This window comes from Papio anubis, chromosome 3 (assembly GCF_008728515.1).
Source record: "Papio anubis isolate 15944 chromosome 3, Panubis1.0, whole genome shotgun sequence".
NCBI lineage: Eukaryota > Metazoa > Chordata > Mammalia > Primates > Cercopithecidae > Papio > Papio anubis.
The window spans coordinates 140,502,906-140,521,185 of NC_044978.1; positions in this window are offsets into that span (position 1 = coordinate 140,502,906).

The window sequence follows — 18,280 nt, forward strand, 5'->3', positions numbered from 1 at the left end:
ATCTGATGCACTCTACGAGGGCTTGGCCCGATTCTTGTTCATTTACAAAAGTGGGATGTGTAAGAGCAAGTATCCATCTGTGAATTGAGGGCAGATTCACTGTTACATATATTAAGTCTTGTTAGGGCTCATGGACAATGACAGAGAAGAAATGATAATGTGATAGCGCATAGGGGAATAAGATCTATCTACTGCCTAACATGGGAAATGAAGAGTGTAGTTTCTAATCATGAATACTGCTTAAGCAATTTTTGTTCTGAACAGGTCCAGGAGATAAAGGGAGGACCAACCCGTATTTCTGTATTATGAGGGTATGAGCAAACAAACTAGAACACACACACAAAGAATAAATTGAGATCTGTTATTTAATACTTACATGAATGCACAGAATGTTGACAAGAGTGCTGGAGTTGCTTTTCCTACATTCACGTTGTTCTGTTAGAGAGATTTGTAAAGATGTTTTGGCTTATCTATAATTTGGCAAGAAGGTTCAGACAGCCTACAAAGTCAAAATATATAATGGACTGCAATATAAATTAAAATATTCACTTTATGAACAATTCAATAGTAATTTTAAAATATGCATTGGAAACCACCAGTATTTTAACTAATGACTATCATAATTTTGGTGTACTCCTTTAAATAAACTTCTCTTGCCACATTTGATAAATGTTTCATTGATTAGAAAGATTATAGTCATACAATGGTCTTTTTTTTTTAGTTTCAGCTCACATAAAATCGTAAAAGAAAATACAAAACTCTAGCGTCTGTCTGCTCACATAAAACTGTAGAAGAAAATACAGCAGTCCAGCATCTGTCTGTTATACTGAATCAAATAAATATCAGGCAGGACACAGGCTCATCTCCTAGTCCCATGTTTTTTCCTTGGCATGATAATTTAGGAAAAAGCATTTAAAAAAGCACGCAGTGGAAATCCATGGTATCCTTTCCAAATTTCCTTTGCAGATTGATGTACTTAACCCTCAGTTTCTAGGTGTTTTAGTTAATGAAAACTTAAGGCAATCTCTTTTCTGGAGAATTCCCCATGATCCCATCACACAGGAGTTCATGCCTCCCCTTTCTGCCCATCTAGAGCTTGGTCAATGACTGACTTTTTTAGGGTACAAAATGCCAGACACGTGCCCGGCATAATGGTGCGCACCTGTAGTCCCAGCTACTCGAGTGAATCACTGGATCCCAGGAGCTCAAAGCCAGCCTGGGCAATATAAAATGAGACCCCACTCCAAAAAATAAATGCCGAATCCCTTGTCACAGGTATGACTGATAATTTGGTCTAATGGTGCTTAGAATAAAGCTAGTTTCCAGCTATGCTTTCATTATCTGTGAGCTTCCCTGGCCTATCCTAGGTCCCTTATTCTCCTAATCCTAAATTTGCTTCCTCAATAAATGGCATGCATAAGAATCCCCATCTCAGTCACTTCTTCTAGAGAACCTCACCTAAAATAGTTGGTAAGAGTGGTCCCTGGGAAGCAATAAGAGTGACATTCTGGAATTGGGTCCTTTGCTGTTTGGTTGACTTTGAATATGATATCACTATGACAAGTGAGGGATTGATGGATCCCATTATGCTATGACTGGGGTGAAGTGGGATGGTATATGAGTGAAACAAGACACACTGTCTGGTACAATGTCTCCAGCTTTTGAAATGTGTTATGGAAATTTAAAAAATAAGAACTATAGAAGTGGATACTTCTCGCTGAGCATCCATATGTGGGAGAAAATAACAGGCTCTTAACCAAATCCTTAAAGCAAAGGTAGAGTCAGGAGTCTTTCTTGCCAGCAGTTAAAGATAGCCTCACCTGAAGTCCTAGGGCAGAACCACTAAATTTTAAGCCCAGCACGTTATCTGTAAGAGTGGTGTAACTTCAGAAAGGCCTGAATTTTTAGCTTAAGCAAATCTTCTATGTCAGGCTAGAGATCAATATGGAAATAATAAGCCACTGAAATTTTGAAAGGGGTATCTGGACAGGCGTACCCGAGAATCTTAAATCTTGAGGTTCTGTGGAACTCTCAAGGTCACCTCCTTGGAAGATATACTCCCCTTTCAGTTTCTTCCTTAAAACAACATAGGAAATTCAAATTAGGGAGGAACAGACAAAATAATATTTGCTTTCCTCAAGATGGGCCTACAAATGCCCTTCGGAGCAACAGACTCTTAATTAAAGGCAAATCTTAAGTCTGACCCAACCAGAAAGTAGTGTACCTAATTAGGATGGAACAGTTTTCTCTATGAAAGGAGCTACAAGCAGGGACCAGAGAAGTAGGACTGGAAGGGATCATTAGAGGTGCCAACAGTCTGGGCAGAATATAAATCTGGCCGGGGAGGTTTACCAACATTGGAGTACTCTCTGTTGACAAAGAATTTAATATTCTCACGAATGATCTCTTGAATTAATGGAAAAAGTATTTATATTCATTAAATAAAGTAGTAATGGCAGAGCAGCCTTTGTAATATATTGAGAAGTAAATAAAAAGGATCAGAAAAGTAGCATGCTGTAATAAATTTCCTAAATAAGACCAGAAAATCCACATGTTAACTACCTTGCTTGGGTGGTCCTAGAGGTTAGTCCAATAAAGAGTGTATTGGTGAGGAAAACAAGCATTTTTTTTTTTTTTTTAACTTTTAGGTTCAGGGGTACTAGTGCAGGTTTATTACATAGGTAAATTGAATGTCACAGGGGTTTGATGTACACATTATTTTGTCACCCATATAATCAGCGTAGTACCTGGCAGGAAGCGTTCTAATCCTCTCCCTCCTTTCACCCTTTACCTTCAAGTAGGCCCTGTTGTTTGTTGTTTGTTCCTTTCTTTGTGTCCATGTGTTCTTAATATTTAGCTTCCACTTATAAGTGAGAACATGTAGTATTTGGTTTTCTGTTCCTGCATTAGTTTGCTTAGGATAGTGGCCTTCTGATGCATCCATGTGGCTGCAAAAGACATGATCTCATTCTCTTTTGTGACTGTGTTGTATTCCATGGTGTATATGTACCACATTTTCCTTAGAATGGGCATTATTGAAAGCTCAGTCTTGGCTTCTCTAAAGTTAATGGCTAACAGCAGAACACAGTATATGAGCTGACTCTGATAGATAGAGATTCAAAACATCATCCTGTCTCCTCTTGGGATACAGACATAGAGTGGTCAAATAGTAAATGAATTATAGCCAAAGTTCACATCATAGTGTGTCCACTTGATCCACAAGCCTAACTAGTAAACATTTCTCAGTTTTCTGAATGTCCTATTGAATCTGACATACATAGCTGGTAATAGAAACCTCATGTTGCTGCCTTCTGTCATAACATAGTCCCAAGGGACCTTGGCCATCTGGAGACTCTGCAAAGCATCATACTGGCTCTCTATATTAATATTATCTTAATCAGACCTGTGAGTAATAGATAGCAAGCACTTGTGTTGTATCATAAAAACACGTGTGCTAAAAAATGTTTTAAATTAAGCACTACAAAGGTTCAGTGATGAAGTTTTCAGGAGTCCAGTGGTCTAGGAATGCTGGGTCATGGCTCCAAGATAAGTAACTAGTCATTGCATCTTATACCTTTTACCACTATGAAAGAAGATTAACATTTGGTATGGTTTTTGGCATGTTCTACATGTGATGATGCTGCTACAATAGATTTTTTGTGAACAACTGCTAGCTTTTAGTGGGCCCCACAGCAAAAATGGCTTGGCATCAGGTCCAGGCTGAGGACAGACAGCCATATCATTTAGACCATAAGACCTGATAGATCCAATCATACTGGAGGTTATCTAGGGTAGCAAAAAGACTTCCTTTTCCTTTGAAAGCTGCAATAGTAGAGTTTATTTATAGATCCTTAGGGTTCTAGGGCAAGGCAATGCCACCTCTAGTAGAGAACTATCCTTTCTACTATGTTCAGCAGTTGCTGACATGCTAGTGGGCAAACTGAGCATCTGGCCTCTGGATATCAAGAGATCACCCATCTAACACTGCCTGTGATAAACCAGATATTGTCACAACCATCAAGTCATGTAACTACTCACCATAGAAATATGTCTGTGAACCAAGAACTATGGGTAGACCCATGGAGACAAAATTATGATCTCATTTGATTGAATTTCTGCTGCTAAGTGTAAAATGACTAAAGTGTCCAGGGCCAATAGATGTTCTTCATTTCTTCTGGGTTACAGTTACTAACATTTAAGAAAAAATCTGTTATTTAACATTTTAAACAAGCTTGTTACTTTGAAATCTACACACACACACACACTCACACACACACACACACACACACACTATACATATATTGAATGGATGGTAAATTTACACGTCCCAGAAGAGCTATTTTTCTTCTTATACTTGTTTGAGGGTTAGAGTAGATAATTCTCTATATAGATTAAATTTCCTTTCAAATGTTTTAAAGAATATAATGCAATATGTTAATATTCAGTATTATTATGAGAAATTTGAATCTGATCTGATTGACCTTTCCTTAAAAATGTAGACTACATTTTTCTTTCTGGAAATTTCACTAGGAAGACTATCTTCTCAGTATGACATTGACCTTTTAAATATGAAGACTAATATGCAATTTTATTTTTTCAATTTATTTTTCTCTATTATTTCTTCAGTTATATCTTCTCTTCACTATCTCTCTCTGTGCTTTTTACCTTAATTAGATTAATGTATCCTCTTGCATTCATGTGTCTTAACTTTCCTGTCATATTTACCATCATTATCATTTTTCCTCTGTATTATGAAAGATTTCTTCATGTTTAATATTTTCATTATCTGCTTAATCTTTTGTCTGACATATTCTGTTATTCAGTTTATTCATTTAATTGTTTAAATGAGTTTTATCATTTCTTAATTTCTAAGAACTCTTTATTCTCTGGTTGCTCTTTCATAACAGCTGGCTATTTTCTTAGAGATACAATGTCTTCTTCCATTTCTCAAGGGATACTGATTTTAATTTTTAATGTCCTCTTTTACTGCCTGAAATAAGTCTGTTTCTTTCAGGGTCATTTGTTCTGTGTGCTCATTTTGGTCCATCTATTTCATACTCATAGTTGCTCTCAAATTTCTGATGATTCTTAGTTCATGCTTTCGAACGAAAGACTAGGTTAATTATGTGGTGTAAATTACCTTTTGGTTTCACAAAATGGTCTCTGCCTTGAATGAAACAACTGACAACTCACTCCAAGTTGCAGAGATTTGTCAACAGGTAGACATCGCTAAAGGGCACCCTGATAGTGAAAGGTAGGCATACTGGGAACTCTCATAATCATTTTAGAAGATTTTTATTCTGAAATTGGATTAATGTCGTGAATGTTACATCTGGGCTGAGCTGTCTTCTTTTTTGTTTGTTTTTTGAGTATCTCATTTTTATATGGAAGTACTTCAAGCTTAAATATTTCTTTCATTTAGTGTTTTAACCTTTAAACTCACATAAATGTCTTAGGCAGGCTGCTGTCAGCAGTTGTGTACACTGGAAAGGTTAGAGGATGTGATTGGCCCAGATATTTGAACTGCATTTCTCTGAATACTGAGATGATTATCCTATGGCCATTTTCTGCTTTTTAAATATTTTTAGGTTGATTCTGAAGCTCTCAGCTTTCTTTGAAAGGAACTTAGCTCTGGTGTTTGGGTTATGATTCTCTCTTATGTTTCTGTTAGCTCAAGAAATTTAGTCCTCTTTGATTCTTAGATTAAATAATTTTTTCAACATTTTAATCTCCTAATAACAATTTTATATTTTTTCTAGAAATGCCTTGTGTTCACCGTTTTTATTCTGTTTTCTGAAATTTTTTTACATTTGTTAGTCCAGCACCATGAACTAGAATGCTTATGGTTTTCTTGTTTATTAAAATTTTAAGGGGCTCCATATCTGCCTTTGAATAAATTGAATAAGCACACTTAACAATTACAGGGTGTGAAGATCTATGGTTTAAATTGAAGATAAAATATACTAATAATACTATTGAAATTACTCCAGTAAATTTAAGAGTGTCTATAAGAATAAACATTAAGATAAGTATTTTAAGATAAGATTGAAGAATATTATAAAATAAATTGGAAAAAAATACATTTTTCTAGCGATAAGTGGTTGAAAACCTCTTTATCTAGTTCCAGAAAAGTGACTACTTAAGGATTTCACTTCAATTATTGAGGAATAGGAGAAGTTCTTAGATATTATTAATGATTTCCTTTTTAAAAACATCTGAATGTTTTACATTAAATAATATCACAAGATTGTACAGTGAGCTATTAAAGAAAAAAGTATGAATTTCCAAGTATTTCTCTCCCTCAATCGGGGTTTATTACTATAAAATCATACCAAAATCAGAAACATACTAAATTGTAAACTGCTGTAAAGTGATAACTCTCTCCGCACATCTTAAATTTGTCTTATTTCTCAACATATTTTCAGCATTCTTAATTAACTATTACATAACTAACGCTATAAGTTTGAGTTTATAATATATAGATGTGTGTAGTCTCACTAAGATAATACAATTTTATGTTTTTCATGTTGTTTTCTATTTAAAATTTCCTTTTCAAACTTGTAAACTGGTAATAATACTAAGACTCATTCTCACTTTTTCTAACAGTAAATCAATCTGATGTTTGTTTTTATTTTATTTTAAAATATTCTGTTAGCTATTCAAGAAATTGGTAATTTTTAAACATTGACTTTTCCTGTGAAAGTCAAAATTACAAAATATTTTACAGCTAATGTGATAGAAAAAATAATGCATAGAATTTTGAGAACTGATTTTTATGTTTATCACCAACTTTTTAATAGCTCATATGTTGAGAAATTAAAACTGCTTTCTAAAATAACCAGTTAAAATACTCTTCTGACTAAAAGCATACTATTAATTTTTGCAATTGAAGGATTAAGTATACGAATCTCAGAATTATCTTCATTAAGCTGGCTTATGGAGTTTGACTTACTCATGAGTTCATAAAATTTCTTGTCATACTGAATTTGGGAAATGCTTTATAAAATGGGAAATAAGTGTATATGTATGTGTATGTGTATGTATGTGTATATGTATGTATATGTGTGTATACATACATATACACATACATACACACATACATATACAGATATATTTTTTCAGAGGCCATCACGAATGTATTTATTAAAAACCCTTACATTTAACATTCTAGGAGGTAGAATAAGATGTTAAGTATGTGTTGACATACTTTAATTTCTACAGGGTTCTGCTATGCAACTTAATTATTATTCTTTTTCCTTGTCAAGCAATTAAATATGTCAAATGGCAGGGAATTGGTTCTTCAATAATGATCTATTGAATTATTACACTACAAACATTTTAATTGAATTCCAAGTTACTATGCTTATTTTCAGATATGAAGAAGAAATAAAGCTTCTTTGTTTTCTCAACAGATTTCATCTGTCTCATAAAGTCCATTGGGAGTAAAGAGTGGAGTATAAATTTTAACTTACCAGTTTGATATATTTTCCTTTCTTTTGGTTTAAGGTATCTTCCAGGTAACTTAGTCTCTTTCAGGTAAATGCTAACCTTCAACTGCTCTTTCTGAAAGTGTAATCTCTATTTATGGGTGACAGGGGGTTTGCATGGCATGGTGCTTGTGGGTACTTGAGTTCTCAGCCATTTGTCAAAGATTTCATGTTACTCTCCTTTTCCACTGGACTTTATGCTGAATTGCCTTATATTTTTTCCTACATCAGCTGTATTATGAAATAGTTGATGTTTCTACTCTTTCTTCTAGCACAGGTACTCACTTCATAACTTTATTATGAAGATACTTTGCCTACTCTTGCCCTAGTAGCAAAACTGTTAACTTTACTAAACTATAATGGAAGAATGGAAACTTTTGGATACTTATGAAGCCAAGGGAGGCTCGTGAGGCCAAAGTCGGACTTTCTTAATGCCCAAACATGGACAGCTGGGGATTGCAACATGGCCATGCTGAACCAGCCCCTGCTGATTAACTATTGAGCTTCACCTTCATTAGTTTAGCAACCACTACTTCTCAGCCTTGTTGTGTTAAGTGTGACCTCCATGTCTGAAGAGTCTTCTTTGATAGCCACAGACTAAGAAAATGGTGGCACTTTGGGCTTTTCCCTTATCCTAATGACCCTTTCTGGGTTAATTCTACAATTATGGGGGAAATCGGAACACATAAGCCTGACCATTTGCCTCTCTGATGTCTTATTCTCTCTTCTCTTTTCTACACTAAGATGAAATGTGTGAACTACATTTATTTCTAGAGTGTTAGTAATAAATAGCTTCATCTCACATATTGCTATGAAAAGAATTCCTGAATAATTTGATAATATGAATTTATTTCTATGAATTATATAAGACCCTCATAAATACCTTATAATTACAAAATTTTCTGAGCCTATTTAACTTATCTTGTAAGTCTGCCAAATAATCTATATTCTTTTTATTAATAGAATGCTTTTCTTGTCTGGGCATGGTGGCTCATGTCTGTAATCCCAGCACTTTGGGAGGCTGAGGTGAGTGGATCATTTGAGACCAGGAGTTTGAGACCAGCCTGGCCAACATGGCAAAACCCTGTCTCTACTAAAAATACAAAAATTAGCTGGGAATGGTGGCATGACCCTGTAATCCCAGCTACCAGGGAGGCTGAGGCACAAGAATCGCTTGAGCCTGAGAGGTCGAGACTATAGTGAGCTAAGATTGAGCCACTGCTCTCCAGTGGGTGAGGGAGCAAGACTCTGTTTCAAAAAACAAAAGAAGGAATACTTTTCTTATGTTACTTCTTTTTGATTCCAATTCTAATATTTGTAGTATTAGTTAGGGTTTTTCAGAGAAATGGAACCATTAGAATGTCGATAGAGAAAGACAGATTTATTTTAAGAAATTGACTCACACCATTGTGGGGAGCAGTGAGTGTGAAAGCTGTAGAATAGGTTGATAGGCTGGAAATTCAGTTAGGAGTTCGTGCTTGTCTTGAGCAATCTGGAGATAGGATCTCTCATTTAGGAAACCTATTTTGGCTCTTAAGGGCTTTACCCAGTTTAATGAGGCCCACCCATATTATTGAAGGTACTCTCCTTTACTTGAAGTCAATTAATTGTAGATGTTCACTACATGTAGAAAATAAATGTGGTTTGCATCAACACCTAGATTAGTGTTTAATTACATAACTGATACAATAACCTAACAAAGCTGACACATAAGAATAAAAATTACAGCCACTGAATATAATAAAACTATGCAATTTTAAGTACCTATTTCACCTGTCATAAACTCACAATAGCAATGTACTATGTAATATATTCTGTGCTTCCTTTAAATTTCTTTGAAACAAAATATATGTTTTTCTGTAATACCAATTGCATACATTAATATTCACATAAAAACTGGTAAAATATAGATAAATGATAAAGTATGTCATTAAGAATATAATTTATTCTGTGTACCACAATTATTTGATCCTTACCTGTGCTATTTAGGAACAATATTGAGAAAATAATTATTGTCAATATGAGCATATAGAAATATAATCTCTCATTTGAAAATAATTTTGGGGTTTGAGACAAATATTCTCAAAGGTTCTATTGTGTACATTATGGGAGCTCAAAAAACACAGACAGACATGCTTAAACTATTCTGTTCAATTTATTTTTTATTATAGTCTGTATGTGATGGCAATTATATCTCACACTGAGTTACTGAATCTAAGGTACATTTATTAATCTCATTTTATAGGAATGATGATATGATTTTCCAAATGAAATACCAGGATATATGAAGCTAATATTTCTTCTGAAACTAGGACCAATTATTTAAATCAAAATTGTCCTAAAATTTAGGACATATATAGTAGCTAACAGTCAAGAGGAGAAAATGAGTATGTGATTTACATATGTGGTTGACTATATTGATTAAATATGTATTGACTATATATTGATTTTCATGATTTTATCTCTGTTATAGTTGTTCATAAAAACTGAGCAGATTTGTACAAGAGTGTTGTTAATGTAAAACAAAGAATACTCAAATGTAAGATATATAACCAAAAATAGAACAGAACAGTACAAAACCCCACAACATAATTATGACTAAATAGGTATACTGCTTTTTTTTTTATCTTCTGAAAATAATAAAAGGATCAGATTGTACTGCTCTAATTGTAGTAACTATATATAAAAATATAAAGTGAAGCTTGAACACAAAAGGGGAGGTATAAAAAGAAATGAGAATGTTAAGACTATGGAAACAAAGAAAAGGATAAGTTCAAATATTCACGTCACATAATCGATTAACTACAAAATGAGAGTCTGCACATGGAGAATGATTGTAAATCGAGTTACAACCAACAATCTATTTTAGTATGATTGAAAAGACATCCTGGTGAATCAGTTGATAATGGACAACATTCTCAGTTGCTGGTGAGAATAGGCCACATTTGCAGTGTAGTAAGCTCAATTTGACGAATGAAGAAAGGAAGGTACAGATTTATCCCCAGGCAGAAAAGCAACAGTCTGGTTGACCGTATGCCCATGCAAATTGTTTGGTAGGTGTAAAAGGAATTTAAATTTTATTAGGGCAGTAACTATACCTAATTGGACAATTGTCATCAGCTACCAAAAGAGTGTGTTTACATGGAAGGAGGTAAATGGAACATCATATTATAATGCATTATATTATGTATTTTGTTTACTGGCCACTTATGCAACTAGAAATAAAATTTCATAAGTATAGATACTTCTTTGCCTTTTTTGATTACTATATTTGCAGCTCCTACAACAATAACTGGCACAGAGCAGAAATATTGACTGGGGCCAGGCGCGGTGGCTCACCCCTGCAATCCCAGCACTTTGGGAGGCCAAGGCGGGTGGATCACAAGGTCAGAAGATCGAGACCATCCTGGCTAACATGATGAAACTCCGTCTCTGCTAAAAATACAAAAACTTAGCCGGGCATGGTGGTTGGCGCCTGTAGTCCCAGCTACTCGGGATACTGAGGCAGGAGAATGACGTGAACCCCAGAGGCGGAGCTTGCAGTGAGCCAAGATCGTGCCACTGCACTCCAGCCTGGGCTAGAGAGCAAGACTCAGTCTCAAAAAAATATAAATAAATAAATAAATAAATATTGACTGAATGAGTGAATCCACAAAATATAAAGAAATTTCAATCAGCAAAATTTACTCATAGATATCAGTAAAAACAACATAAGTAATAAACAATGAGTAATGAATAACACTATTTATTTTTCTTTAAAATATTTTTCTTTTGTGCTCATGAGTATAAGATCCAAAGATGTTTTGATTTAAAAAATTTACTATTTTGCCCTTAGATATATTTTAATACAGTGTAGAGGATGTTGATGCAATCTGCAGACAGAATGTGAATAGATTGAAATTTTACTCCTAGAATTGAAGTAAAATATTTAAAAACCACAAATTTCTATTCATATTTTGCTTAAAAATTATCTGTATATTCTTTTCTATTTACCAGGAATACCAAATTAAAAGGATACTTGGCATAAACTCAGTCAGTGATTTGTGGAAGAGCTAATTTAGTTTTCTCTTCTGACCTAAATAGTTTCTAGGTAATATATAGGTTGGTTTAGCTTGTCACCAGGATGTAATATTGAGGTTCTTGTAAATACAAAAGAGTAATTGTTATTTTAATCCTGACTATTTTTTTTCCTCAGCACTGGAAATTTACTGCCATACTAGCTCTTTATAGATAATTAGAGATATAAGCAATAATTATATTGTCACACATACATTTGTAACCAGAAAAAGAAAAGAACAGAATTTTAAGTTAATTACACAAAATAGTATTTTTACATTTTTCTATTTTTTTAATGTTTTTAAATATATTAGCAGTTACATAATAAACATAACTGGTTAAGTTTCTAACATGATGCAACAAATAAGGAACAAGAAATGCCTTTAAGTTTTGCTCAAATTTATTTTTTAAAAATTAACTGATAAAATGGGAATATACACAAATGGTTAAAATTGTTATAAAACAAATAATGATTTTAGCCTATTAAAATTCAACCTAAAAATAAATGACTGATACATTGTTTGTTGTAAGAATTCACATATAGAATTTATTTACGGCACTTTGACTCTGTCTACCTCAAAACCTCCAAATGATTTCAAAGTCAAAGAAAAATGGTAATCAGTTTGCAAGATAAAGGAGATAAGTATCAGAATATTTGTGCATTTTAAGAAGAGTTCCTAGGAATTCTTCCAGCCATAATGGAATAATAGAAATTTGATTTACCCTCTTGTCTTTAAAAAATCAGAAAACTGAACAAAATTAATGAAATAAGTTGTCAGCCATTGAATTTGAGCTAATCCAAGATATTAATATGTGAGAAAAGGGAAACAAATCAGCTGAGCCCTCAGATTCCTTCAGATTATGGAGTGGAGCCACAGTCAGGGAGGAACAATTCAAACAGAGGCTAACAGGCTATGTTGAAAAGACAAGGTTCAGTTTTTTTGTTTGTTTGTTTTTGTTTTGTTTTGTTTTTAGATGGAGTTTCGCTCTTGTTGCCCAGGCTGGAGTGCAGTGGTGCAATCTTTGCTCACCGCAACCTCCACCTCCCTGATTCAAGTGATTCTCCTGCTTCGGCCTCCTAAGTAGCTGGGATTACAAGCATGTGCCACCACACCCGGCTAATTTTTTATTTTTAGTAGTGACAGGGTTTCACCATGTTGGTCAGGCTGGTCTTGAACTGCTGACCTCAGGTGATCCGCCCACCTCAGCCTCCCAAAGTGCTGGGATTACAGGCGTGAGCCACCACACCCAGCCAAAGTTCAGTTTTTGTGTAGAACAAGGTGATAGGATTTGTGGGACAAAATACTGGAGAAAAATACAGCTAGCACTCTGTGGAGAGAGTGCCTCAAGTTTTAGCTAAAGAACAAAAGATGAGTGAATTTGAAGAATTTGTGGTAGAAAGTTTCAAATGAAACACAGTGTGGCGGGGGGGGGGGAAAGAACAAAACAGAACAAAACAAAATCAAAGACTCTGCAAAGTGAATAGAGCACCAATAAGCTTTGGGGCATTATCAAATGAAATACCATGGATGCAATTGGAGTGTACCACAAAAAGAAGAGAAAGAAAAAGGCACAAATACTACAAAATATGAAAGAAAAATGTTAAATTAGATCATGAAAATTTTAAAAATTTCCTCTGCAAGAACACTCATGGGAATGAAAAGACAAGCCACAGACTGAAAGAAAATACTTGAAAACCTTCTATATGACAAAGAGCTTGTATCCAATAAAAGTAAAATGAAGAATTAAGAATGTATTGAAAACTTAGGGAGCTAATTAGGCAATACCACCTAATATTATGTGTGAAATAGTTGTACTGAGTTTTTACAAGGCTCTGTTCTGGACTAAACCATTTCTCCTTTTATACAACTCAGTAAGGCCCTCTCTTTTCCCCTCCTCTAGGAAAGATCCTTTCACTCCTGACACAGCTGGCTATAAGCCCTGTAGGACAGTCCAGATGGACACTACTGGACACTGCAAAATGTCACTGCCCAGCTGGCCCTGTCTCCTCTCCATGTGCTGGACTTGGAGACAATAGCCCCTGATTAGTCCCTCCTTCATGCATCAAAGATTTCCAACAAACACTTAAGGAAATAAATGAATACAAATCAAATGAGAGCAAACAGAGGCTATTTATTCAGAAGTTGCTGTACAAAGGGGTTCAGCTGCCAACACTCGCATTTGGCAGAGACTTAAAGGCAAGCAACGAAGTGGGAAAACCTAATAGTGAAAAAAGAGAAGGCTTGACTGTATGCTATCAGAGCCAGAGGTCATGGGGAACCTGGAGGAAGGCTAACTAAAAGCAGAGCATCTTATATAACTAATTGGGGAAACATATTTGGTTTCTGGTTGGTTCTGAGTTGGGGTGGGTTCGAAAAACAAAACAAAACAAAATAAAAAAAGCAGGGAGAATAACATTCATTGGCCAAGTACTGGGGCTGCCTGTAGCAGAGGTTGGAGGTCAGCTTTCTGTTATAATATATGGTCTGTCCATTGTATCTTTAGCATATTCAGTCTTACACACTAAACTACATTGTCTATGTTTCAATATGGTAAAAAAATTGAGTGCAATCCTGTTAATTACTACTTTTTTCTGTAAAGTTTCCAATGAAATTTTAAACAATTTAGCCTAGTGTTTATTTAAGTTGAACTGAAAAAGCAGGCTCTCCAATTGTTTATGTGATATAACTTAGAAAGTCAAAACATATATAAGTGAAAGTCTAGAAAAAAACTCATCACTCAAAATTAACAAGGTAGTAGACCTGGGAATGTACATTTTACTTTTTGACTTCATTTTAAGTCTTTACCATGTAAACACTCTGCACAGAATAAATGTATTTTATCATGAAGATAAAAATTTGAGTCAGGATATTCAATTAACTATTCTTAATTCTATTCATAAACCCAAATAGGATACTTAAAAAAATTGGCTATTTTGTGATGGATTCAAGCATCTTTAAATTATTACATGATTATGAAGTACGAAATGTTAATGCAGAGTACCCTGAATTAAACATAAACAGTCATGTGCCACAGAACATTTCCATCAACAATGAACTGCATATGCAACTGTGATCCTATAAGATTATAATACTATATTTTTACTGTACCTTTTCTATGATCAGATATGCTTAGGTACACAAATACTTGCCATGTGTTCAATTGCCTGCAGTATTCAGCTTAGTAACATGCTGTATAGGTTTGTGGCCTAGGAGCAACGGGCTGTACCACAAGGCTTAGCTGTAGCCTAGATGTATATTAGGCTATACTATCTATGTTTGTGTGAGTACACTCTATTATATTCACACGATGACAAATGTCTCATGCTACAATTCTCAGAATGTGTCTTTATCATTAAGTGATGCATGACATTATTTAATACAACTCTCTGTGCCTATGTTAGAGTATTAATAAATTATTAACAGAGTAGGTATTATGTTAAAGTAACTAATATAATGTGTGCCATTGGACAATTAACTATGCATATTAATTCCTAACTGTATATGAGTGTTTTGAACATATTTTTTTCACTTTTAGTCTCACTAAGAATTATCAAGTTTCTAATGACAACAATGTTAAAAGATATTAAAATATTATGAGTTTATTTTGAAGGTTATGTCAAAAATTATTAACTTTTATTTGGTAGATGGTCTGTCTCCAAGTATTCACTCTCTGATTTCTGAAGTCTGAACATTCATCCTCTTCTCTTTTCATTGCTAACTCTTAATCTTTAGAGTTAGACTTTTCTGCCACTTCCCCAAAGAGCTTCCAAGACTGCTCATATTAGCATGCATGTCCCTACTATATTTTTAGACAACATCCTGTACTTCTTCTTCACAAACCTAATCATGCTCCTGATGACTATTTCCACTGACTTGCCCTTTCTCACTTCCCACATATGCCATATCACATCAAATTTAGCACATTTTTACTAACAAATGAAATCCGACATTTTAAATTATCTGTTCATAATGTTTTATTATTTTTTAAAAGACTACCTGCAATTGGAAATATCTAAATCGCTGATGACTTAAATTTCTATACATTTCTCTTTAGAGATGGAATACGGCAATACAAAGGGTGTATTTTATTTCTGATCATAACATGAAAATAGCCTGTTGAAAGAATTCACTTTGAAAATGCCACAAAACAGATAATGGAAAAATGAGGTAAGTTCTCATTTTTCAGACTTCTGCATAAAAGCTTTTAAACTCATTGACAGCAGCAATATCTTTTCATTTCCCCATCTAAGAAGAAAGCACCATTTCTTAGTAAACAAGCCTTCAGAGAACTCATATGTCTAAGTATATTTGATAGATAAATGAATAACATCAAAACTAATTCTCTGCTTAATGGATGTACAACTTTTCTAGCATCCACTCATTTGTATGTGAATGCACCATAAGTGTAGGTGGTCTTCCAGTCAGTTATACTTCAGTTGAGCATGACATGAGGAGTACATAACAAAACAGCCTCTTTGAGGACGCAGTAATGGAAAACAACAAGACAGATAATAATGAGGGATTAGAACACTGCCTCATAAATCTACAGTGATGCTGACAAGATTTCAGCTTTGAGAATGACCAGCCTTTCTCTTACTCCTGTGGTGCAGTGAAAGATGGTAGGCTAATGGGTTTATTTTGCCAAGGCAATTCATAATTTTTAAAAGAAAGATTTCTATATTGTTTTATGTTGATTTATAAAATGATAGTGTTTTGGTCTTAATCCAGTGTATCCAAACTATTCTCACTGGATTTGGATAAATTATAAAATAACAATTTTAGCCAATAATTTGCAGAAATTGTTACTGCTACACGGGGAATTTACATCACTTTATAAGAGTTTGGTCACAGTTAGGCTAACTCTTCAGTTCAGGGAAAACTTATCAATATACTTACAACCCAAAGTACACATATAAATAAATGAATTTATATTTAGAAAAAAAAACGATTTTAGCTAATTACAAACAATTCTAAACCTGAATCTGATTTTCCAAGGTAAGGAATATTCGACAAGGAGTCAATGTTTTACAGACTATGCTATTAGCCTAAGCATTACATCTGGTTAATTTATACAACTATAATGTTGATTTGCAGTCATCCAGCTAATTTTGATCAATGATATATTAAAATAAATTTGGTAAAAAAATAGCCAAAGTCAAACAATGGAGTAATGACACTGGAAAGTATTTATGGATTCTACACTGCTTTTTTAATAAATACTAAGCAAAATTAAGACATGAGAAATTATTTTATTTTAATATTTTAACTGAACAACAGGTTTCAATCTTTATGTTGACTGAAAATGTCTAATCACAAGTTATTCATAAAGAACTGACCATAAACCCATAGAGACAGAAAGTAGATTGGTGGTGATATGGGGCAACATGTGGGACTTAGGAGTGAGTATATGTGGGCACAATGTTTGTTTTTTGGGGTGTTGGAAGTGTCTAAAGTTAGATTTTTGTATTGCTTACACCACTCTGTTAATGTACTGAAAATCATTGAATTGTGCATTTAAAATGAATACATATTTTGACGAAGTTAACAGAAGAATGCATAGTATTCCATGGTGTATATGTGCCACATTTTCTTAATCCAGTCTGTCACTGATGGACTTTTCAGTTGATTACAAGTCTTTGCTATTGTGAATAGTGCCGCAATGAACATACGTGTGCATGTGTCTTTATAGCAGCATGATTTATAATCCTTTGGGTATATACCCAGTGATGGGATGGCTGGGTCATATGGTACATCTAGTTCTAGATCCTTGAGGAATCGCCATACTGTTTTCCATAATGGTTGAACTAGTTTACAATCCCACCAACAGTGTAAAAGTGTTCCTATTTCTCCACATCCTCTCCAGCACCTGTTGTTCACTGACTTTTTAATGATTGCCATCCTAACTGGTGTGAGATGGTATCTCATTGTGGTTTTGATTTGCATTTCTTTGATGGCCAGTGATGACGAGCATTTTTTCATGTGTCTGTTGGCTGTATGCATGTCTTCTTTTGAGAAATGTCTGTTCATATCCCTTGCCCACTTTTTGATGGGGTTGTTTTTTTCTTGTAAATTTGTTTGAGATCTTTGAAGGTTCTGGATATTAACCCTTTGTCAGATGAGTAGATTGCAAAAATTTTCTCCCATTCTGTAGGTTGCCTGTTCACTCTGCTGGTAGTTTCTTTTACTGTTCAGAAGCTCTTTAGTTTAATGAGATCCCATTTGTCAATTTTGGCTTTTGTTACCATTGCTTTTGGTGCTTTAGACATGAAGTCCTTGCCCATGCCTATGTCCTGAATAGTATTCCCTAGGTTTTCTTCTAGGGTTTTTATGGTATTAGGTCTAACATTTAAGTCTCTAATCCATCTTGAATTTACCTCATTTTTTAATAGGTATTGAAAATAGTTTTGTTGCTCTGCTATTGAAAATGATGCCAAAATATTGAGATTTTATAAATCTCCATACTAATTTAAACTAGACTGCCAAAAAGCATCAAAGATGCATATTCACAAAAGTAAACCATATTTTCAAGCAACTGAAAGCATATCTGAGGCAAAAAGTTTATCAGGATTATATACGAACCCTTAATATATAATTACAATTAAAATAGCATGTTATAATTTAACGTTTCAAAAACTTTCAAGTATTTTTATATAATTGATATTTACAAGAAAGATATTGATTATTAAATTTTAAGGCAGCTGTTGGAAGTTTAAATGTGTGATTAGCAATTCCTGT